The sequence below is a fragment of the Puntigrus tetrazona genome, unplaced genomic scaffold, assembly GCF_018831695.1.
Source record: "Puntigrus tetrazona isolate hp1 unplaced genomic scaffold, ASM1883169v1 S000000009, whole genome shotgun sequence".
NCBI lineage: Eukaryota > Metazoa > Chordata > Actinopteri > Cypriniformes > Cyprinidae > Puntigrus > Puntigrus tetrazona.
The window spans coordinates 221,959-247,206 of NW_025047689.1; the positions used below are offsets into that span (position 1 = coordinate 221,959).

At 38.1% G+C, this 25,248-nt stretch overlaps 3 pseudogenes; 2 read left to right on the forward strand and 1 right to left on the reverse strand.

The window, feature by feature from the left end:
* The window catches only part of LOC122332334, a 249,997-nt pseudogene that overhangs the window by 123,752 nt on the left and 100,997 nt on the right, over nt 1-25,248 (forward strand).
* Nucleotides 1-25,248, forward strand: part of LOC122332338 — a 190,245-nt pseudogene that overhangs the window by 108,812 nt on the left and 56,185 nt on the right.
* The window catches only part of LOC122332339, a 70,757-nt pseudogene that overhangs the window by 44,589 nt on the left and 920 nt on the right, over nt 1-25,248 (reverse strand).

Genomic DNA, 25,248 nt, shown 5'->3' on the forward strand with positions numbered 1-25,248 from the left:
AGAACAGAAATAAAGAGAAGAGACCAAAAAGAAGCACAACAAATAAAACTGAACTACAGACAGGCTTTAGTTAAAATCAGTGGAAGACTCTCTTAGATCTATGAGTAATGGTCGCCTTTAGTCTTATACTACAGTAACTGTATTATAGAAACTGTAATTGCTTATATCATAACTAATGTGCTTATAAATACATACCAAGCCTCGACCGTTTTCTTTGGCTCCACTCACTGTCTTGATAAGCTTTTATTGATTAAAGGACAGAGATTGCTTAATATTATGGCAAAGCAGGACTCTAATTGGAAATTACCGTCCCCAGTGACCTGGGGACATTTACACCATTTCTTCATATTTTAAAGTCAGGCTGATACCAGTCTATAAGCCCCTCAAGTATGATGCTTGATAATGAAGCCAAGTGTACTACATTTTACAATTATCCATAATGAATGAATGATAATATGATGCACTGTATATGCCTATTAAATAAATATTAGTATGTATGTAAATATTAAATATCACAAAATTTGTTTATTGATCCTCTCATCATACTTCAAGTATCTCAATTTATATAAGTGCAGTCTGTGACTCTGACTCTAGCTTTTTATGTGACCCTCTTTATCACTGTGTGAACACATAACTACTACTGATATAGTGTGCCTCTGACAGTAATAATCTCCCTGTATATCTTCAGTCTGGACTCCTCTACAGTGTTCAGAGAAATCACTGTAAAGATCCACTTCCACTACAAGATCTAGATGATTCCTGACTGATCTATTTTATTAAATATCAGGAGTTGCAGGAGCTTCTCCCAAGTTTCTAGCAAGTACCAGTGTAACTGTGCTACCATACACTCTGCTGCTGGTTTTACAGAAAGTTTATTGTGACGTCTTGTCCTTGAGCTGTTGTGTGTGATGGACTCCTGAGTTACGGTGATCTGTCCTCTACACTCTGAAGAAGAAAACAAAAATAACATTTAAATATTTGATGTACATTTCATTTCAAAACGGAATAATAATCATGTTTTATCACAAACCGCAGATAGCAGCATGAGAGTCAGATGAGGATGAGGATGAAAGTGTCATTGTGATTGGAATCTGTGATATTGAAGATGTGTTATGTTCTGCTCTCAGTCTCAGATGTTAAACTCACAGCACTATAAACACTCTCAGAAGTACTAGAAACATATCTAATGCGATGCAAAAAAGTAGTGAGAGTTTCGCCCAGGCTATATCTCTACTAAATTCATTACTTTGATAATCAAGTATAAATGATTATAGTTTGTTATATTAATTGCAATATATGTTTTAAAAAAAATTATTTTTGAAAGAAATTAAATCTAATATTACATTTTTCAACATTATATACTTACTTAACTCTATATTAAAATATTTAAAATGGTTTTTCAATGTTTGAATAAACAGACAATATTAGTTCAAAAAAAGATTCAACGTTAATTCTTACAACAGTAGCATTTTAATCTGAGAAAATCACTATGTGGCACTTTGTCATTACTATGAAGGAATCAACTATAGAGTCAATTATAGTTTCAAGTATTTCTTTTACTATTTTCTGCGATGAACCATCAATATCTCCCCTACCCCTATCACTTGTTTTGATTAATTCCTCTTTTTTTAATGATTTAAAGGAGGAAAAAATTGTCAGAGTTTGAACCAGAGTCCTTGCATAAGAAACATTACAGCACACATCTGCCCAGGCTGATGCTGCTATCAGGCCACTCTGGCTGCTTCGCCAGCCCTTACTTAATTTGCCATAACACTGCTGTCTGGACTTGAATTTGAGCCACTGCCCTTTATCATTTCATGCAGGTTTCCTTACAATGTTACATCCTATCATTGTATTCTTCTTCTTTATACTGTTCAGTGCTTTGAGTGCAACCTGTGATGTTAAGCACTATATAAATAAATGATTGATTTATTGATTTAATTTAATGCCTACATGTAACTTGTGAAAAGAAACACTTGGTGCTATTACGATACGAAAAAGAAACAGTAAAACCTGTATTAAGAAAACATATCCATTCCTAAATGCTTTAAGTGGAGACAGATCTCATGGAGACAGGGAAAGGTCGACTTCTTGAGACCTGACTCTGAGAACAATCTTACTCTTATCTTTATATGAAGTGCTGCTGGTCTTATCTCCATGCAAGAGTGTATCCCAATTTGGTTCGCCGTTTCTACTTCTTGACCCAAGTACTAAAGTGCGTGCTACAGCTTTGTTTGTTTTACCTTGTTTCAACTACAAGCTATTTGTGTATTATTATAGCAATGTATGTATGTATTGTCACGAAGTGGATAAACACAGCACAAACAGAGCGTTTGAACCCGGAGAATACGTTTATTAACAATATATGTAAATCGTGAAGTGACAATTTCGCCTGCTATCAGTGTGATATCTACAGAAGGTCACTGGGTCCTCAGGGTGCAGATCGGTGGAGTGCAGCAGCGAGGTGATCTTGGGAGTGGCTCTGTGTCGCGGTTCAAAGGACTGGCTTCTAGAAGATACCGAGACCATGAGTCGAAGACAGCCATGCAAAGTCTGTTAGCTCATGATTGACTGGCAACCTCAGCCCCACGGCAAGCGAGCTCCAGATGCGTGAGTCCGGTGATCAGTGCTTTCAAGTGGCTGGTAGTTTTCTTCCAGAGCCGCGCTAGTATTGCACTTCAGGACCCACCATCCCAAAATGCTCTCCTCTCTGCCACTATATATATATATTGTAAAGGAAGGAGCCAGCGACAGACACAGTGGGTAATGGCGTCAGGCTTTATGCAAAATACAAATGTCAAATTGTCCAGAAAAAATTACAATAAACAGGGGAACTGGTGTCATGTGTGCTGGGAGAAGGCAGGTCAGGTAGTGTTCAGGGAAGGTCCAGGTGAAGAGGTGGAGTTGAGACCCGATCAGCCTGTGGCAGGCAAGTCTACCTCTTTCCCTGCTCCTGAGGCGCTGAAATGGCTAAAGTCAAGTCTTACCGTGAGTGCCAGTCTGTAACGGCCGGGCCGGTCTTACCACGGTGTAGGGTCCCAAGTAGTTACTAAAACTTACCGCCCGTGAGCTGAACACCCAAACCTTGTTGGCTGGAATTCGCTGGTTAGGCTGCCCAGTTGTAGTGTCGCACGGGCCTGCTGGGCCTTGCTGGAGTGGTCCCGGACTAACAACATGCGCGCTGCCTATCCGTTCCCTCATCTCCTTACGACGCCTTTGCGATGTGATAAAGCTGCGGCTGCCCGTTCACCTAACCTAAACTAGGTTCGCCAGGCGGCTCGTGTGGTGGACAATGCAGCCAGCCAACCAGCCGCAGAGTGCCAGGGGTGCGGATCTTCCCGTGGAATCGGCTGCGTCGTGAGCAGAGAGAGACGCTGGCCTGTTGACTGGTGTCGGCGTGCCCTCCGGTGCCTGCGGCTCCTGGGCCCCCCTGGGAAGCGGCGCTTGCTCCTCCAGACTCCTGATGTTGGGCGCGCCTGGGCAGGCTCATGGTGGTAGCTGGGAGTTCCTCATCCTGACAGCTTGTCTGTGCGAGGGGAGAAGGGCTCTTAGGAAGCGATCGGCTACGACCTGCTCAGCTCCCCTGACCCGCCACTGGCGCTCAGGCGGGTAGATGTGGGTTGTACTCCCAGCGGGTACGTACTGCGACTCTGGCGATGGGTGAAAGGCTGAGCCAGAAATCTTAAAGTACTAGATTCGCTCCTCATCGCCTCGCTCAGAAAGAAAGGAAATCGCCGCTCACTTCGCGCGTGCTGGGAGCCAGTATCGTGCTCACTCCTCTGGGTGTAACTGCGCGTTGCTGATTATCTACGGCCTTTTTAGATACCTAAGGATGCATCATATGCAGACCTTTTAGTCGCTCAAGCTCTGAGGTCGAAGCAGCGGAAGAATACTGTGCAAGCGCGTAACCGCTCCTACTCCGTTGAGTTGCCAGATAACGGCCAATTGTTGCTGGCGGGCGCTGACCTCGATGAACGTTGTAGCAGTTCTTCCATGGCGGAAGTGCTATGCCAAACAGTAAACTAAGAAACAACCGAGGGTGAAGATGAATCGCTTGCAGTGTTTCACCTTCACACTCACCAATCTCACAAGTAAACTGGGTGAAAAGCACCTTGGAAAACTCAATCAAAACCTCGGAGGTAGGTGTTAACAAAAGATTTTGTAACCTTGCATGTCTTTATAGTCACTTTTGTTCAGTTTAACCATATACTGAGAAAAAATGAATTCATTTATTTAATAACTTCACATGTATTGAGGTTTTTACACTTGTTCCTCAGTTCTCATTTACAAACAGTTGAATACATACTTTGAAAATGGCTATATATATATATATATATATATATATATCTCTCATATACTCTTATCTATGTAATATCTCATTACCTGACATCAGTGATTCGGGTCTGGAGTCCAGAAGTCTTTCTTGGACACAGCAGCAAAGGCTGGCTACAGAGATGGGCTACTTTGCAGTCTGCCTCTGCCTGGGTCCTGGAAGGCCATGTGCCTGGAAATCTGGGTGACTCACATCGCTAGTGCCTCATCTTCCTTCAAGTATAAAATGTGTCTCCAGGGTCCCAGTTTGATAAATTAACACCATAAAGGTTTGCCAGTGGGTTTAATGAGAGTTTTAACAGGTCAGGGATAAGTTACCTGCAAGCTTTCTTTACTAAATATATAATCGCATTTTCTTCCCAGTTGATCTCTTTAAACTGGCACCCAAGGTGCAGTTTATTGCTAAATAAATATCATGCAAATAATGTCAAATCCTTTTAAACCTTTTTTTCTTATAACTATACATACTCCAGAAATAAAAAATTACAAAAATGTCACTGGACAGGTACCTTTTTTAAAAACCACTTTTAACACATTAGGCTCAAAAATGGACCCTTTAGAGTACAAATATGTCCCTTTTAAAAATCTACACATGTAACCAACTTGCCTATTTTAAAGTGTATTGCACTAAGGTATAATATACAGTATTATCATAATTCACTGTGTTCATGTTTCTCATCTTAAGAAGCCTGCCAAAATCTCTCAGCAAAGTGTAACATAACAAAATAAATACATTAACCCTGTCCCACTAAAAAGACACCTATGCAAATGTACACCTTTATTCAAATATGTACACTAAATGTTCATAATTAAATGCAGCTTTACTACTCTGAATTCAATAATTCTAAGCCAGCTCGTTTGAACAGCACAGACTCCTTTATGACCAACTAAAATCTATTACATCTAAACATTAATAAATATGAATTATATGTGCAATTTAGTGTCTAGTGCCTCCATCTGTTCCTCTTATTTACACAATGTCCCATTTCCCTTTTCTCCCTCTCCAGTCTGGTTTCTGCTGGTGCTGTGTGTTCCAGCTCCTCCAGGATCCACAGAGCCCTCACGGGACTGAAGATGACCAGGGAAATGCAGTTCTCTACTTCCTGTGTCCTCCTGCTCTCCCTATACAAACAGTGAAAGCATTGATCTAGACCCCAGTCCCAACGACACAATCCAGCCGTGACTGCTGTGATTCCAGAAAGTGTGTCACTGGTCTTACACCTGTTCAGTTTAACCAGGGTGGCTCTCAATGTCACTCTAAACTTCGGCGGTCTAGCGTCCCGTCTGGAGACACCCAGCGGAAATGACAGCGCTCTGTTACACAACACAGCCTTCAACACTTTGCACTTCCCTTCCACACAAGTCTAGGCGTAATGTGCATCCTCTTTTACCAAACAACTCGAGAAAAGTCCAGCCTGCTTTTGGTGACCCTCGTGCTCCTCTAGAAGAAGCAGCCGCTGAGATACTGTGAGCGTCACCCCAGCCGACAAACCGTAGCCGGTCCTCGCTAATAAGCCAGTGCTACCTAAACCTCAGGAGGCGTATTCAAGAGTGCCTGAGAGACACAACAAGACCCTGGCGTCCGATCAAATCTTCCCTTTGGTGTTCACAAACACGCAGCTGCAGTGAGATCAAAGCAACCTGCAAATTGTTGGTAGGGCCCGGTCTTGCAGCAGATCTCCACAGCGAAGTCCAGCAGCTTGATGTCATTGTGGTTCATTGGTGGAATCAGAAGGTTCTATCAAGTTTAGCGTCCAATTTTGAACTCAGCTCCGCAAATCTTCATGCCCGTGATCAGCTGCAACAGGACCTTTTTGGCCGAAGTCTCCTCGAACATCCGTTCTCTCGCCAGAAACTCGGAGATCTGCAGAGCAGGGCGCTCCGAGATCACCGTGCTGCGTCTCGATAGTCAATACTCAGCAACTACCGGGGACGGTAGGCAGGCAGGAGCGAAAATTGACCAGGGTCATCAGCTACCTCCAGCGGCAGCAGACCTGACAACTTCCGCAAGTCCAAGATCCATTCCCGCCGACCAGATAATTCCCCGCCGGTCTGCTAACTCCCATTTCGGCATCTAAACGCCTGCTTTTTATAAGCGTGTGATGGCAACCTGTGAACGAATCGCCCGGAAATCACGCATTCACTGATATGGCCATTTCTAAAGATGTTTAGATTAGCAGAAGAAAGCCTCTTTACAGTCACCGGACCTGCGTATCCCAGCATGCACGGGCGAATCTCAGCTATAGCGAGGCCATGACATCTCCTTCTGAAGCCTTTCAAAGAAATGTATAAACAAGAACATTTTCTATTAATAACCGAATCATGACATCTTTGATAATCCTGGCCTCTGGGAGGCGTTAAGAGCTGTGAATGTATGTTGAGTGGGCGCCACCCCATCCTCCAGCGCGCTCTGCTTCCTCTTCCTGTGAGGCTGATCTGTGGGCTAAAAGCAGCCGGTCAAAAGCAGAGAGTGTCTCTCCTAGTAACTCTTGGCTCAGGGGCTGCTCTGGGTCCACGTCACCAGAGCCTCGTCTCCCATCCTCTGAGGCAGCAGTCACAGGAGATACAGCGCTCCTGGATCTGGGCGGCCGGCCTGAAATAGCCACTTACCATCACCTTCTGTTTTATTAACGATCCAATAATCAAAACATATTTAGCACCGTTTATCATCGTGGAACAAGATACATCACTTAACAAATATAACGAAAAGGACACTGAAAGCTGTCAAACAATGCACATACCAATAATAAATATCCTAAAATAATCAATTAAAGCTTATACCAATCTTTCCGTCCGGGTGAGCCGGTGACGACCTCTCCAAACTCCTCAAAATAAGAAAAATAGGGAGAAAAGAAAATTAATAGAATAAAATGAAATGCAATATTCTCTGACCCCAATTTGAAATAGTTAATTCTCAGAATAATATAGTTCAAACTCTGTCCAGAAAATCACTTTGATCTCAAATCAAACCAAGTCTTACTAGGATCAGAGGTGGGCGAAGCAGCAAGATCGATCAATATAAATGTCTCATCGTCTCCAAATGTAGAATGTGATGGTTCAGTGTTTTATATGTTCAGTCGGAACTCTATACGCATCGCTCTCTCTTAACTAAGCGCAAATCCAGCAGCGCTTCGTCAGTTCATCGTAGTATATCAGCAGGTGAATATTTATGCAATTATTCATTTCTATTTCAATGTAATAATTATAATAGTTTGTTTCATCTAAGACACTTTAATTGTTAACTATTTAAAAACAGCTTTGAATGAATATTAAGAGGCGTTTTCATTATGAATTTCATTCAACAGTTCAATAAGCGGCTGATATTAAATGAGCACATTTGTATGAGCTGCTGGTAACTTTCATGATTTGCTCTGTTTCCTCAAAGAAAATAATTTTAAATGAGTTTGTTTATGCATGAATAATGCGTTTTTAAGCGAAGCAGTCAATGATTCAGTTAGACACTCATTAAGAAAGACTCCTGGATATGAGATCAGTCACATGAGCCTGATCAAATTCGTATGATTCTATGTTTTAGTTTGATTGTAAAATACTCATTCTGGAACTAGTTGCTTAATATTTCTGTATATATATATATATAATCTTAGTTTAGACTACTCATCATCTTGCTTCAAAATATGTTAAAAAATTCTTAAATTAGAGGACTATCAGATTTACAATAAAGCTTTCAAGCATAAATCTCTCACTTAATTTTGACTCACTTTTTCTAAAATGAAGCAATAATTTTAAAAAAACAGAAAAAAATGTATGTAAGAGGAAAAGCATATTTCACGGGTGCAGCAACAAAAATAACATTGGTCATGGAAATTGGGAAAAGAGGACTAAAAAGAAGTCCAGATATTCTTGTCTGTGCTTACAATCTATTTAAATGAGCACAAATTGTGTATTGTTATTATTTGGTGAGCTATTGTTGCACTGTAATATAGGCGTGTAAGCTGTTTTGTCTGTAAATGTCTTCTGTTCTGTGAGGGTGCTAAATCTCAGTCAAACCAGTGTGCATTAAAAACCAATAAAAATAAAGTAGGCTGCATTAAAACACAATGGGGCTCAACTAGAGAGTTTTCTGCTTATAATTATGGAAATTACTTGATTTATTGACTTGTCTCTAAGGATCCTGCGCTCCCCTACTAAAATACTCAACACAGCCAAAATGATTTGACTTTGAAAGATTTTACACCTTGTTTATGTCTGTGTTGTGATTTGTGATAGTGACCCAGAGACCTTTTATACTCTGTCATCCTAGTGGATTATTTTATATTGTCATTTTGCGGATTAATATTCATTTTAGTAGGGATTCATAATGCATTATTGGAAGTGCTACAGAATGAATATAGAGCTAATACATTCTATCATAAAGTATTTGCCATAAAGTAACATATATGGACATTTGCATTTCATGTTAAAATCAGTCTGCTCTTAAATATGCTACAGATTCACTCAGAAACTCAACATGTATCATGACTTGTGGATGTAAGCTTAAAAATAATTCTATTAAAATACATCAGGTATCTACATAGCCTATAGAGTGCTTAAAAGCAGGCCATTCTAAATCATTAACATTACATTTAAAATGACAAATATATCTCATAAAATCATTAACAGGAACCTATAACACACGCATATATTCTTTATTCTCCAATTTACAGACCAGAGATCATCTATTTTAGTTGATCTCATTATTTTGTAACAGATCTTTTATCACTTGCAGAGGAATAAAGGAAATCTGTTTTCTGTTGATCTTTCTAAGCTTCTGCTATAAATGAACCGCTCTATAGACTAATAAAAAGAATTTAGAGCATGTAGCGCAGAGAAACATTCTTTGAAGCGTATCTGTCGTCACGGCTAGATGTTTGAAAGAATCTCGAAGATTCAACTTGTACTGCTTCAGTCATAAATCAATTATCACATCTGATCTGCTGGTGAGTCCCACGATAAACTTATGTTTTTATATTGCTTTATTGACTTAGAATTTGCATATGAGTCATCTTAATCTTAATGGTGTTTCGCATGAACTGAATTAGAGCCAAATCATTTATTAGTGTTGTGAATATCCTTTATGAAACCAGACACATAACACCCATTAACTACTGCTATTTGCGAGTTTTATTTACATTTTATTTCATTTTCCCTTATTCAAAACTTTGTGGTGCTTCTTACGTGGCTGAATAAATTCAAATGTAATATAGGTTGTGATAAAAATACATCTGCAGTAAGATGGAAACACAAATCTGAGGACTTAGCTTCTTTCCATTAACATCAAACAGTAGCAGCAGCAAAAAGTGTTTTGGGGTCATTATTTAAGAAAAATTATTTGAAAAGGTATTGCAGTACAAAGCAAACGTCAAAACCTGTTCTAGAATTATGTTATTACTATGGTATATGTTGTAAGAAGTACAGGTGGGGTTTCTTGACTAGAGGTGAGTGTTGTATAATGCAGTTAAGTCCTGTAGAATACAGGTAAGGTTTGTAGAATACAGGTAAGGTTTGTAGAATACAGGTAAGGTTTGTAGAATAAAGGTAAGTGTTATAGAATACAGTTAGGTCCTGTAGAATACAGGTAATGTTTGTTGAATAAAGGTTAGTGTTGTACAGTTCACAGGTAAGTCTTATAGAGTACAGATAAGTTCTTTAGCATATGTAACAGGTAGTATAAATTAGTATTTGGGGCTTGTTCACTTTAAATGGTATGGGTCTAAAATGGTTCAAGTTTACCATGGTAGCATGGTTCTGTTCAAATGGAAATATATTTGGTTTGGTTCGATATATATTTCATTCCATTCAGTAGTTTATCTAACACAGGCGGCTCTTTTGGGAGTGTATTGTGTGACGTCGAGGGAAAATAATGGTGTAGGTGCGGTTTGATTTGCAGCGATTGCCAGTGAAAGCATCCATTTTTCTGGGAGCAATTGATTGGGTGTGTAATATACCTTTGTGGGAGTATGTCAAGAACTTCCTCATGCGACTCAGAGCCTGCTGAGAAGTGTTGTGTTATTTTCCCCTGCTTTTTACAGGTATTACTGTGATATATGTGTAAACTCATCACTGTGTGTTTTTATAATGCATGCCAAGAGTATGACCTTTATATTAGTAGTTGAAAGAGTGTGATATTCACTGCAATAGTGCTGCTTGCACTATTGGAGCACATGGCCGTGGTGTGCAGCACATGGATGCAAGGTGATTTCCCTTCTCACAAATCTAGTGAGATGCACATATTTTGTGTTACATTCAGTTATACATTTGATAATTGTTATGAGTTGTATAAGAGATTATACAGTTATTACTTTAAGTTACTTTATTTTTACAATTACAAACAATTACAAATGTATGGAACAGTTTGCATATAAAATGGGTTTTGTCTGTTTTATGCAAACACAGTATATCCATACGGTTGTGATTTGCTTTCATGATTGATTTGTGAAATGTAATGTAATTGTGTACGATATGAGTAAAAGTCTTCATCAAGAAACATCGTCGTAACACTCGTGGTTATTTCCCTGCTTTTTCCAGGGCGTTACACATACAGGTAAGGTTTGTTGACTAAAGATAAGTGTTGTAGAATACAGTTAAGTCCTGTAGAGCACAGGTAAGGTTTGTTAAATACAGGTAAGTGTTTTGAGAGTACAAGTACAGTTATTGACTAAAGGTAAAGTCCTGTAGAGCACAGGTAAGGTTTGTTAAATACAGGTGAGTGTTTTAGAGTACAGGTACAGTTTTTACAGTCCTGCAGTACAGTCCTGCATAATAAAGGTAATAAGGTAATAAGGTTAGTTGACTAAAGGTAAGTCCTGCAGAATACAGGTAAGGTTTGTTGAATGAAGGTAAGTGATTTAGAAAACAGGTAAGTCCTGTAGAATACAGGTAAGGTATGTTGACTAAAGGTAAGTGTTTTAGAGTACAGGTACAGTTTGTTAACTAAAGGTCAGTCCTGCAGAATAAAGGTAAGTCCTGTAAAATACAGGTAAGGTTTGTTGACTAAACGTAAGTCCTGTAGAATACAGTTAAGGTTTGTTGAATAAAGGTAAGTGTTGTAGAGTACAGGTACAGTTTGTTAACTAAAGGTCAGTCCTGCAGAATAAAGGTAAGTCCTGTAAAATACAGGTAAGGTTTGTTGACTAAAGGTAAGTCCTGTAGAATACAGCTAAGGTTTGGTAAAAACAGGTAAGTGTTTTAGAGTACAAGTACAGTTTGTTGACTAAAGGTAAGTCCTGTAAAGTATAAGTAAGGTTTGTTGGTTAAAGGTAAGTCCTGCAGAATAAAGGTAAGTCCTGTAGAATACAGGTAAGGTTTCTTAATTAAAGGTAAGTGTTTTAGAGCACAAGGAAGGTCTGTTGAGTAAAGGTAAGTCCTCTAGAACACAGGTAAGGTTTGTTGAATAAAGGTAGGTCTTGCAGAAAACAGGTTAGGTTTGTTAAATAAAGTGTTGTAAAATACAGTTAAGGTTTGTTGAGTGTTTTTGTAAGTGCATTTAAATGACTAAATGTAAATGTAGAGTGCAGGAAAGGTTTATTGACTAAAAGTATTTGTTTTAGAGTCCAGGTACATTTGTTGATTTAAAGGTAAGTCCTGTAGAATACAAGCAAGGTTTGTTAATTAAAGGTAGGTACTGCAGAATACAGGTAAAGTTTGTTGAGTGTAGGTAAATGTTTTTGAGTACAGGTACAGTTTGTTGACTAAAGGTAAGTCCTGTTGAATACATGTAAGGTTTGGTGAATGAAGGTAAGTGATTTAGAAAACAGGTAAGTCCTGAAGAATACAGGTAAGGTTTATTGACTAAAGGTAAGTGTTTTAGAGTACAGATTAGGTTTGTTGACTAAAGGTTAGTCCTGTAACATATAAGTAAGGTTTGTTGATTAAAGGTAAGTCCTACAGAATACAGGTAAGGTTTGTTGAATGAAGGAAAGTCCTGCAGAATACAGGTAAAGTTTGTTGAATAAAGGAAAGTGTTTTAGAGTACAGATACAGTTTGTTGACTAAAGGTAAGTCCTGTAAGTACAGGTAAGGTTTGTTAAATGAAGGTAAGTGTTTTAAAGTACAAGTAAATTCTGTTGATTAAAAGGAAAGCATTGTAAATACAGATTAGGTCTGTTGACTAAAGGTGAGTCCTGTAAAAATAAAGTAAGGTTAGTTGAGTAAAGGTAAGTAAGGTTTGGTGAATGAAGGTAAGTGATTTAGAAAACAGGTAAGTCCTGTAGAATACACGTACAGTTTGTTGACTAAAGGTAAGTCCTGCAGAATACAGGTAAGGTTTATTGACTAAAGGTAAGTGTTTTAGAGTACAGATTAGGTCTGTTGACTAAAGGATATTCCTGTAACATATAGGTAAGGTTTGTTGATTAAAGGTAAGTCCTGCAGAATACAGGTAAGGTTTCTTGACTAAAGGTTAGTGTTTTAGAGTACAAGTAAGGTCTGTTGAGTAAAGATAAGTCCTCTAGAATACAGATTAGGTTTGTTGACTAAAGGTCAGTCCTGCAGAATAAAGGTAAGGTTTGTTGAATAAAAGTAAGTGTTTCAGAGTACAGATTAGGTTTGTTGACTAAAGGTCAGTCCTGTACAATACAGGTAAGGTTTGTTAAACACAGGTAAGCATTTTAGAGTACAGATTAGGTCTGTTGAGTAAAGGTAAGTGTTGTACAGTACAGGTAAGTCCTGTAGAATACAGGTAAGGTTTGTTGAATGAAGGTAAGACCTGTAAAATACAGAGTAAGGTTTGTTGACTAAAGGTAAGTCCTGTAGAGTACATGTAAGGTTTGTTAAAAACAGGTAAGTGTTTTAGAGTACAGGTACAGTTTGTTGACTAAAGGTAAGTCCTGCGGAATAAAGGTAAGTCCTGTACAATACAGGTAAGGTTTGTTAAACACAGGTAAGCATTTTAGAGTACAGATTAGGTCTGCTGAGTAAAGGTAAGTGTTGTACAGTACAGGTAAGTCCTGTAGAATATAGAGTAAGCTTTGTTGAATGAAGGTAAGTCCTGTAGAGTACAGGTAAGGTTTGTTAAATACAGGTAAGCGTTTTAGAGTACAGGTACGGTTTGTTGACTAAAGGTAAGTCCTGCAGAATACAGGTAAGGTTTGTTGAATAAAGGTAAGTGTTGTAGAGTACAGGTAATGTTTGTTGAGCACAAGTAAGTGTTTTAGAATGCAGGTAAGTTCTGTAGAGTGCAGGTAAAGTCCTGCAGTACTTATTGCAGTAAACAGTAACATGCCGAAAAAATAATATTTAATGTGTCTAAAAGCAGTCTAAAGAGATAAAGACAGATAAAACACTGAAGTAAATGCATGTAAACACAAACGTAAATGTATCTTTATACACTATATTGAAAAAAGTATTGGGGTTCCCCCTTCCAATAAACAGGTTGAACTACTTTAGTTTATTATTTTTTTTTTATTAAGTTTATTATTAAGTATGTATTTATTATTATAATATCCATGAGTACAAATCGTAATGTTAAATCATACAATGATGTTCTAGGGAATTGTGGATACAAATTTTTGGACAGGACTCTAACATGACAATGCCTCTATGTATAAGGCAAGTTTATATAAGAGATGATTGGTTGAGTCAGTGTGAGTCTAAAATGAGCGTTACCAGTGTAAGACAAGTCTGATGTAACCTTAACAATGAAGTAAATAGAGCATGATCTAACATAATGTCAAATACGCGCTGCTTCTGGTTATTTTAATGACCACAAGAACAATGTCAGAGCTGTAGCCCAAGGCTGATGATACACAGGGCAATTGAGAAGAGGTAACAGATCTTTATTTGGATCATTTAGATCAGTCATTGGGCTCCATGTATCATCAGTCTGCAAGCCTCATTGATTCAGGACAGGTCCAGCTCCAGTCTACAGCCATGATCCGGTCCATATCAGTATCATTTTCCAGTAATAAAACCAACAACTCAAATAAACAATGTAAAAATATTTTGGAATAAAAGTGATTTTTTCACAAAACACAAGTCTTCAGTGTTGTTTTCACACTTGAGTTTATTCTGATTGAACTTTAGTATCTGTATCAAGTAACTGTTTAAAAATCAAATTTATATTATTTTACTTTTGAAGTCTAATCTAAAATTGAAACAATGAGGTCAATGTAATTGTTATGTTGGGCATATCCTACATTCACTCTTTGGTCTGCTATGTTATGCAAATAATGTCATATCATTTCAAACCTGCTGTTTTTATCTATTTGTATTTCAAACACACTCAGACATAAAGGTACAAAAGCTGTCACTGGGCGGTACCTTTTTAAAAATACACTTTTGTACCTATTAGGTCGTCACACATGTGGACTCTTTTGTTGTTGTTTTGTCTTCTCCCATGTGTTCAGAGTGACCTACTTTCTATTAATTGTCTAATTGTCTTCAGCTGTGTCTTGTTAATTTAGTCAGTTCCTGTGTGTATTTAAGTTCCAGTTTGCTTCTGTTTAATCGTCATTAATGCGTGTGGTCTTTTTGTTCTGCCTGCTTGCAACTATATTGCTATTTTGCTCGTTTGTAGATGATTAAAACTGTTTTAGTTTATTTTTCTCATTGAGTGCTCCTTCTAGCTAACCACACACGTGGCGTGATCCAGTCTACTTCTGGAAATAGTTGAACGTGGACAAACTTAACCCATTTACAGCTGTATTTAGCTTTTTTCTACTTCAGACCAATGAAAAGGCACCTTAATAACAGGTTACTGCAATCCAGAAATGCATTTTTGATTCTTTGTGTGATATTTTTAAATTCAGCTTTTGACTGCAATGCAGTGGACAATGGATCATTTTTTTAAGATGTTGATTAAAATGTTATTTTCTTCTGCCACTAAAGCCACAAGAGCATTTTTTACAATCAGTAGTGATAGACATAAAATGTCAATGAAGTTAGAAAAGGAAACAGGATTCAGAGATCTGTGGAAATCTGTTAATAAAGTAGACTGTGAGCTCATTCAAACTGTTCAGAAGTCTATAGCAGAGCTGGGTGATTTTCCATCAGTCCTGCAGTAGAATATGAATCTGATTATGAAATATGAATCTGTGACCACGAGATCCTGAACTACTCCTAATAAATAAATAACTGAAAGAGTAGGAGAATAAAATTTGAATATCCTAGTTAGAAAAGTGAAATAAATGATTGATAAATGTCTCAGAAAAGCAAGAACTTGGAAAAACCTTTTACACTTGGAAATCTAACACTTTTCTTCAGGCAATGTCAAATCTAGTGAGTGTTATATAATTAGATTACATTACGTTAATAAGTATATTTCCTCCTTAGAACATCATATAAATAAATCTCTGAAGTTTGATTCAGTGAGTTTGTGTTGTTTGTGATGCTCTCGTCATCAGCTGCAGTATCTCTCAGCTGTATCAGTGCAGTCACTGTGACTCTGACTCACAGCTTTTTGTACGACTCTTTATCACTGTGTGAACACATAACTACTACTGATATAGTGTCTACTCATACAGTAATAATCTCCTGTATCTTCAGTCTGGACTCCACTGATGGTCAGAGAGAAATCACTTCCATAGCTTGATCCACTTCCACTGAATCTAGATGGAGTTCCTGAATAAAGGCTTCTTATGTAATAAATGAGGAGTTTAGGAGCTTCTCAGGTTTCTGCTGATACCAGAGACACACAGTTACTACAGCCAGAAATCGGCTGACTGGTTTACAGCTGATCATAACAGTTTCTCCTTGTTTGATGGATTTTATTTCTGGATTCTGAGTCACTGTCACTTGTCCCCGGATCCCTGAAATAAGACATTCAGTGGTTATTGGACTGTTTCATAAGATGTGTGTAATGATATTTAGTGCAGTATTTAGTTAAATATTTACCCTGAATACAGAGAGTCAGAGTCCAGATGAGGATGAGGATGTTGTTCATTGTAGTAGTTGAGTCTTGTGTGATGATGAAGATTGTGTTGTGTTCTGCTCTCAGTCTTTGAAGTGTTAAACTCACAGCACTATAAACACTCTCATGTAAAGTGTCTCTATGTAAATGATCTTCAGAGGTCGGGAGGCAGCAGAAAGAGTCTCTTGTTGTCTTTGGAGTAAACAGGAGAGTTGAGCTGAAGTCAGGGGAGAAGATGGCACTTTAACTGCTGACTCATCAACTGAGAGGCGTCGTGGTTCAGGGTCGAAACGTTTGAGAAGTTTGGACACCACCTGACGATCTTTCTCTGGCTGAAAGCTGGAGTCAAAAGACTGTGATGTTGTTAGCACACAGATCTAATAACAAACACTGATCTTCTACATTCTACCAATATATGATTGATGAGAATCAATTTTTGAATCATTGTGTGACAACATAATGTTTTAAACATTTAATCTTTAAAGGAACACGTTTTTGTGGATACTTCATTGGTTCTTGTGACACACACTCTCACAGATTATATACTTTATTTGATTCCACATTACAAGGTAAATTCATTAGAATCAAATCTTCTGAAAGTTCAACACGTTTTTAAACAAGAAGCACACTGCCTTGAGTTTACCATTTCAAAGGGTACAAAAAACATCGCCTTTTCCAAATATACATGCTTCCTGACAGCTGAAATAGAGCAGTACTTTGCTAGCTGTTTGGCCCTTGTTTTCCGTAACCCCCAATACAAAGTCCACTAACAACCAGCCTGTGTACATGACCCAAACTGCCAAACACAAGCACAATAAGTCGGCTCTTGTAACCCAGGCTCTCAGTGGCAGATAGTAAAGGTTGATATTTCAGAATCTTTGTACAGTAAGAGTCCTCCATAAACAAATCAAATGCACATGACACTTCAAAATAAATGGCTGTTTTACTAGTTTGGGATATGTAAACAATGTCTGGTGTGTTGGGAATGCCTAAAAGATGTTCATAACTGAATTATACCAATGTGGCTGTACCATAGTGTGTTTGTACAACTGTCCATCAGTCCCACAGGGGATCTGGGCAACAATAAGCTCAACAAGTCTGTCATGTCTTGCGATATACAGTCCTTTATATGCTGGGCAGCCATTCATGATGTGCGCTACTGACTCCAGATGTTGTAGAGGTTCATGCAAAATGCAGAAGGGGAATGTATGGCGGAAACCACAGAGAAAGATTGTATCTTGTGGGGGAGAACCTGCAGGCGGGCTTTCACACAAAATATGAGGATCTCCTCATTCAGGGTGGTATTACTGTATATGGTGTGTGACACTGAGTGGTCTGCACAGGTCAATTTGGTCAGCTTTCCTGAAGCTTTAAGTTAGACCAATACTCCATATTACGAGCTCTTTGGATGGACATGAGAGTCTGCCTTGATGTTTTGATAAGAGGAAGTATGTGGTGTTGTTATAATCCAGTCTAGCTTCCACCGTAACCGATGCATCCTCCACCTGCTCGTCCGAGACCTCTACAGGCTGAAGGCTGTGGATCCACTTTAGTTGCGTGCCTGTTCTCCAGCATAAATTGTTTAAATCAGGCCAATCTGGCGACACACCAAACCCCCTGCGCCCTTCCATCCAGCTTTCCCTGCTCTTCCTTTTTAAAGCCCAAGAAGCTGTCTTCCCTCCGCATGCCTGTAGTACCTTCCTTCTTTTAAAGTCCAGTAGCAGAGATGCTCTCGCCAATCTCCTCACGCTGGTATCATCGCAGTTCAGCATGTTAGTAAGATGTGACTGGCGTGAGGCTATATATTCCACATGCAGTTTGGGACACGAGCCCTCTATCCTGTCTCTTCTGGAAGATAAAGCACCTTGTAGAGTGCGTATTGAGGTACAACCATTTCCTTACCAATTGCACAGTGTTATTATCCATTTCACACAAAACCTTCTGTGAGATATGGACATTTGCAAAATGGTGCTGTATTTTAGAAAAAGCTATATCTCTAATCGCTTGAATCTTCATAATGACCGGAAGAGGTGATGCATCAATCAAATCCAGGCTGATGGTAAACTGATGTTCTAAATCAGTCACTTGTTCATTCAGTCCCCAGCGATGTTGAATTTGTGACCCAGATAGTTTGTAAATTTCATGTCTGGCATACACTCTAAGAGGCTGGTCTAAAATGGTGAAAGAAGGTGGCTGGTCAGTCTTAGATCTATACCAGCGGTTGCCACCGCTCCTCCTCTCCCAGAAGACCGCATATTTGCTCTGCTTTACTTGAAGGCCAGACCAGGTCAAAAAACTGTTGGTGCAGGTAAGCATGTTCTTAATCACTCCCTCATCAGATGAGATGACCACATCACACACACACACACACACACACACACACTCTCACACACAGACACACACACACACACACACACACACACTCTTCACTGGTGTCTGATAATAGATTTATTGAGATAAAGATGAGTGATAATCAGCTGGTCATGTGATCTCAACATAAGATATTGACACATAAGTTACTGCAAAAACATGAATAAATAATGAATAAATGATTAGTTAAATGTGTAAATAGAGTCAGTTCAGGTCATTTAGTGCACATTTTAACTCTTCATGAAGGTACTAATGATTTATAATCATTTTCAAATATTTTTATGTACAGATTTGACTGTAATCATGTTTATGTGAATTAATATTCACTAATGATGTGTGTTTCTCTCTCAGTGTGTTGAAGTGTTTGTGTCTCTGCTGGAGTTTGTGTTCACTCGAGTGAAGAGAGGTTTTATCTGAGTCTTTCATTAGATCGTATCACTGTGGTACACTTTCGGTGGAGGAACTAAACTGGTGCTCGGTAAGTCTTTTTAATTCTCCAAACATACAATTTATGAATAAAATATTTATTACAGGTTTATTTTCTTGATTAGTTTTAACTCTGTGTTCATACGTAACTAAACTTCTTTTGTAGATATACAAAAATAAACAGATTTGATATCAGAATATATATAGCAGCTACTTTCTGTAGTTCAGTCAGTGATTCTGAATCTCGTTTGATATCGTTGTTTTTATAATTCAGTCATTTTAAAACAAGAACGATTTGTCAAAAAATATATAAATTCTGTTGATTCTGTATTTTCTAATTATAAAAACATATTATTTTTAGTTACAAAATCTTTGTTTAAATTTTAGTTATAAAGAACTGAAAAGTTGAAAAATATCTAAAAGAGATTTTTCTTTGGGATGTAAAACCTAATGAAATTTAAGCAGTCGAAGTGTCTTCTGTGTTTAATTTCATTCATGAGATTGAATTGAAGAATTGAAATATAAAGTGAGTCTGTAACTTGTATATTGTGTGTATATCAGCTCATTTCTAATGTTTTCTAATATATTCAGCAACATAATATTAACTTCATCTGAACTGTGTCACAACATTTCATCTTAAATTAGTCACATTTTTAGCTGTATTTAAAAAAATAAAACATGAGAGGACTATTTAGCGCTGCTTCTTATAATTCAGTGCTTTTAAATACAGGAACGATTTGTAAAAACCAAAAAGAAAGGAAGAAAAAAATATATATATAATTTCAGTTGATTCAGTTGTTTTCTAATTACGAACAACAGTGATATCATTTTAGTCACAAAATCTCTGTTTAAATTTAATTTATAAAAGAATTTAAAAATATTCAACAGAAAAAAACACTAATCAGTCAAATTGTCTTGTGTGTTTAGTTTTATTTATGACGTCTAATTGAATTAAAATGTATAGTGATTCTGTAACTTGTATATTGTGTGTATATCAGCTCATTTCTAATGTTTTCTATTATAATCAGCAACATAACTTAACTTCATCTGAACTGTGGTCACAAAATTTTAGCTTAAAATAGTTATATTTTATTAGGTGTAAAATAAATTTAAAAACATTAACAGAATATTTATCATAAAATACTAAACTACTGGAATCAAGCGGTCAGTGCCCTGCTTTAGATTTAGTTTTCTTTCTGAAGTTTGATATAAATGTAGGCAGTGATCGTGTGGTTTGTGTTTATCATGAACTGTGATGAGATGGTGATCGTGACTGCGCTCCTCACGTCTGCTGCTGAAAGTCCTGTAGAAATGCTGTGAACGCTGCAGAAGAGTGTGTTTGTGAATGTGTTGTGTTTGTCTCCTGCAGCTGGTCCCACAGAGAAGCCCTCAGTGTCTCTGCTGCCCCTCTTCTCTGCAGATCTCTGGAGACTCAGCCGCACTGCTCTGCCTGCTCAGCTCTTACTCTCCACAGGGGCGCAGGTGAGCTGGACGCTGGACGACTCAGAGGTCACCGAGGGGTCGTGACCAGCGCAGAGAGCGGCGGGACGGCCTCTACAGCGCGGTAGCGTCCTGACCCTCAGCAAAGCACGCTGGGAAAAGGAGAAAGTACGTCTGCAGAGTAACACATGATGGAGCTTCTCGTGGCGTCTCGTTCCACAAGAGTCGCTGTTAGTCGCTCGCAGTGCTGATGTTTCTCTCCTGAAGATGAGCCGTATCTGGTGTCCTGTGTCAGGCAGGATTCACGTGAGTCTAGTGCTGCAGCTGTAGTCATTTACTGTAACTCAAGACTGAAAGAGAGCTCTAGTGTCAAAGCACTGGCTGATCTTTCAATCTGCTGTGTTTGCTGCAACATTCAATAAAGCTTCTCAACAAGCTCCGTTTGTGTCCGACCACATCATTCCACAACTAACAGATCAAGGCGCATGTAGTGTTTTCACAAGCTCCATCAGTAGCAGTAAATGGAGTCAAATAAAGCTCTTGGGGTTTGAACATGGTCTCTGGAGACAGAGCTGCTCTATTCTGAGACCGTCACAATCACTCCACCCTGACCATGAAAATGAGATTTTCAGACCGTTTGATTGGTCCATAATCTGGACGGAAACAGATGGGTTTCGCTTCTCTAGTCAAGCAGAACAGATGTTACTCTCAGTATATTTAAATTACGCTATTCTAATTTTTATTTTGAATATTAACATTTTAAGAACATCGTAAGAATGCACTTTTAGCAAATAGCACTTTTACCTTTAGTGTACTTATGTAGTGAATTAATGTGCTTCATAAAATATATTAAAATGACTTTTAAAAAGGAAACTGAAGCTCATTATACGCTCATTACATAAATATTATTAAGCAGGCCTTAACATGGTTGCTGTATAACTGTTACTTTAAACCCATTAAAGGTTTAAAGGATGGTTTTGCTATTTTCATACATAAAGTAAACATACAATATACTTCAATTAATAGTAAAATAGTATGTTTTATATAAATATAGTGAAACTTCACTTAAGTCGTGCTTGTCTTAAATATATTTCTTAAAAGACAGAAGAAGTGACTGAATGAATTGATTGACATTATATTTAACATAAACACTGAATTAGTTTCATCAGGAATATAATATTTGTGTTGTAATGCTATTGTGTTATGAGTGTGTGTTCTCTGATCAGTGTTGTGTGTGATTGTGTTGTAGAGCAGCTGCAGTATCTCTCAGCTGTATCAGTGCAGTCACTGTGACTCTGACTCACAGCTTTTTTGTACGACTCTTTATCACTGTGTGAACACATAACTACCACTGATATAGTGTACACTCTCATACAGTAATAATCTCCTGTATCTTCAGTCTGGACTCCACTGATGGTCAGAGAGAAATCAGTCCCTGATCCACTTCCACTGAATCTAGATGGAGTTCCTGACTGGAGTCTGTTTATGTAATAAATGAGGAGTTTAGGAGCTTCTCCAGGTTTCTGTTGATACCAAGACACACAGCTACCACAGCGAGTAAGTGTTTGACTAGTTTTACAGCTGATCGTAACAGTTTCTCCTTGTTTGATGGATTTTATTTCTGGATTCTGAGTCACTGTCATTTGTCCCCAGCTCTCTGAAAAAGACATTTTAGCTGTTTAGTGAACATTTTGACCAAATATTATACTATAACTTTTCATAAAATATTTACCCCGAATACAGAGAGACAGAGTCCAGATGAGGATGAGGATGTTGTTCATTGTAGTAGTTGATGATGAAGATTGTGTTGTGTTCTGCTCTCAGTCATGAAGTGTTAAACTCACAGCACTATAAACACTCTCATGTAAAGTGTCTCTATGTAAATGATCTTCAGTCTCAGACCGCAGATGAATTCATTCAGTCACGTTATTCATATATTCTCTAAACTTATTTTGTATGTAAATATTCTCTTTCTCATGGAGCAGGAGTGTCTCTCTCTGTTTTATTTCAGTTTTATCTACATTATAAAAAGAATGTAGATAACTATTTTATATGGGCCGGACTGTCAGGATCCTTTCCTGACCGTCATGTGTGTCCTGTCTTTGTTTAATGTTTCTTTCTTTGTGTTTGTCATGTGTGCTTCTCTTCTTCTGTCTCCTTGTTTCCTGTTACCACGGACTCTTGTTTAGTCCTCGTTTGTCTGAGTCTTGTCTTCTGTTCCTCTTGTTCTCTGTACTTTTATAATGTTCTTGTCTTCTCTCTTGTGTTGTTAGTTTGATAACTCTACCTGTTGTGTTAACGTCAGTGTTTGTGTAGCCAGGTATAACAGGCCCATTGATAATATTATAATAATTGAGTTCACTAAAAAAAAAAAAAAAAGAAAAAGAGAGAGAGACTGTTTATTTTCTGTATCTCTATTTGTTCACATCAGCAGATTTTTTAGTTCTCTTATCGCAGTTGTATGCATCACACAGTACGTATTCCCACGTGGGTGTACGTAGCCTCAGCAGTCAATCAGAGGTTACGCAGGTCACGTTCAGCGTGTCGACACAGAGACAAGGCGCGGGTGCAGCTTCTTCCTGTTTTTCTCAAATCATAGCCAGACAGACGGGGTAGCTGTGTGCTAGCAAGGAGACAAAACCAGGACAAAATTTTGAAGGTTGCCTAAAAAAAAGGAAAAAAAGAAAGAGTCGGAGCACATTTCACCCAAGATCCGAGTCGTGTTATAGAACAAAGGAGAGAAGTTACGTCGGCTAACCTCTTGCCCTTTTGTCTGGGAAGTTGCCACGAAGTCCATCATCGTCGTGTTACACTTTGATATACCCGAGCAACGGTGAGATATGTGCCATTTTAGCTGTTGCATTTTAGGTGCTATTATCCCTTGTTTTCCGTGTGTTGAAGGGAAACAGTGATGATATTAATGTAATAAGTAAACTGAAGTGCATAAAGTTAAGTTCTCAGAAATTATATACTTAAGACTGAATGTTGTACAACGGAAAGACAGAAGAATGAAGATTTATGTCAAAGTTACATGTAAAGGTTGTGTTTTTGACATTTTATATCCTGATTGATGCACCTGAGAATGAATGGTATTGAATGTAAATTTTCTGACCCGGTCTGCAGGTCAGGTTTTTTTTAGGACGGATGTTGTCCAGAACCAACATCTTGCTGATTTCGATGATGAGCCAAGTCCACTGAGAAAGTCCAGCACCGATTTCCTATTCACCGCACATAATACTTACCTTACAAGTATCTTTGGAACAAGGTGAACTGCACAACCTCTACAGCAAATACACGGAAACAATTTTTAAATTTTTGTTTAAGAGGCCCAACGGACATTCTTTTATTTTCTAGTGTACACACTACTACTTTTATTTTTGTAACTTCTGGGGTTATTCCACATTTTGTACAAACCGAACAGGTCAACTGTCAAGTGTAAACAATATAAGAGTGGCTACTCAACTGTTACTCTTGTGTCTGCCTCATTTTTGATGCTCAGTACCGTGGCTCCTGTCGAATTTGGTATCTTCTGATTCTGGTCCAGGGTCCATTACTAGTAGAGGCTATTATTATACTGTAATTCACTTTTATATCGTTAAAATTGGTTACATTTGCTACTGTGTCTCCTCAATCTCAGAGTCTTTGATTATTCCCTGTCTAAAGTTGTCTTTGTTTTTGTCAGTCATCTGTCCTGTCCGATCCGGTCCTGTCCTGTCTGGTCGGTCCTGTCCAGCTGGCTGTGGACTGGCTTCACCTCAATACTATCAGAGCTCTGGTCATTATCTTCTCAGTGTCTTCACCTCTCTGGTCAACCGTCATCTGGGGCTGGACTCAGTCTCCTCTCAGCCTGACTACTGTCTGGACTGTGTTCACTTCTCTCATCTAGTCTACCTGTTTCTTAAATAAAGCTGTTGACACTCACCGTGTTTTTGAGTCCTCTCTTCAGATCCTGACACGTCATCAGCTTGAGTTCAGTTTATGAGAGCAGCTTCTAATTCTCCATTAACACACAAGTATGAAGAAAACAACACACATATTAATAACTATTTTGTTTGTCCTGAAGCTTATTGTTAGTCGTGTATTAAACTCAATCACACACTGTTTAAACCGGTCTTAAGTTGCTGAAGAATATCTGTAACAACAAACACATTGCATTGGTCAAAATGAATGATGTTTCTTTTATTCCTAAAATCATAAAGTAAAGATCATGTTCTTTGAAGACATTTAGTAAACTTACATTTTGATTAGTAATATGCATAGCTAAGATCTTAATATGGATAACTTTAAAGGTGATCTTTTTTGACCAGAGAATCTTGTTTTTAGAGTCTTTCAGGATCTGTATTTTCCTTGCCACTTGATGGTGCCAATTTTCCTGTGTTTCTTTTCTCTCAGCTAATTAGGTTTATTAGTCCTAGCCCTGTCTGGTTAGCTTCCCTATTTAAGTGGCTTTCTTGTTTGTCATTTGTGTTTGGTTATTTTTGCTCGCTGGTGCCCTTTTGGTTCATGTTTAAGTTCTCTTGAGTCATCTCTTTTCTTTGAATTTTTGTCCCTGGGCTTCTGATATTCTGATATTTTTTGTCACTCTTGAGAGAAGTAATTTGTCTTTTGGAGTAGTTTTGTTTGGACTGTTATTTTTTTGTCCTGGAAATAAAAATGATTTTTTTTTTTTTACTTTTGTGTCATTTTGGGTTCAACACTTGGTGGGAGAATATCTTATTACGGCACTAGAGACCCATGTTCAAGTCCCAGTTCTGACAGAGTCTGAGGGTCATTTAGGTGTTTTTTTATTTTCAGGTGTGTTTTCATGCATCTTCACTGAAGAGATGATTGAGTTT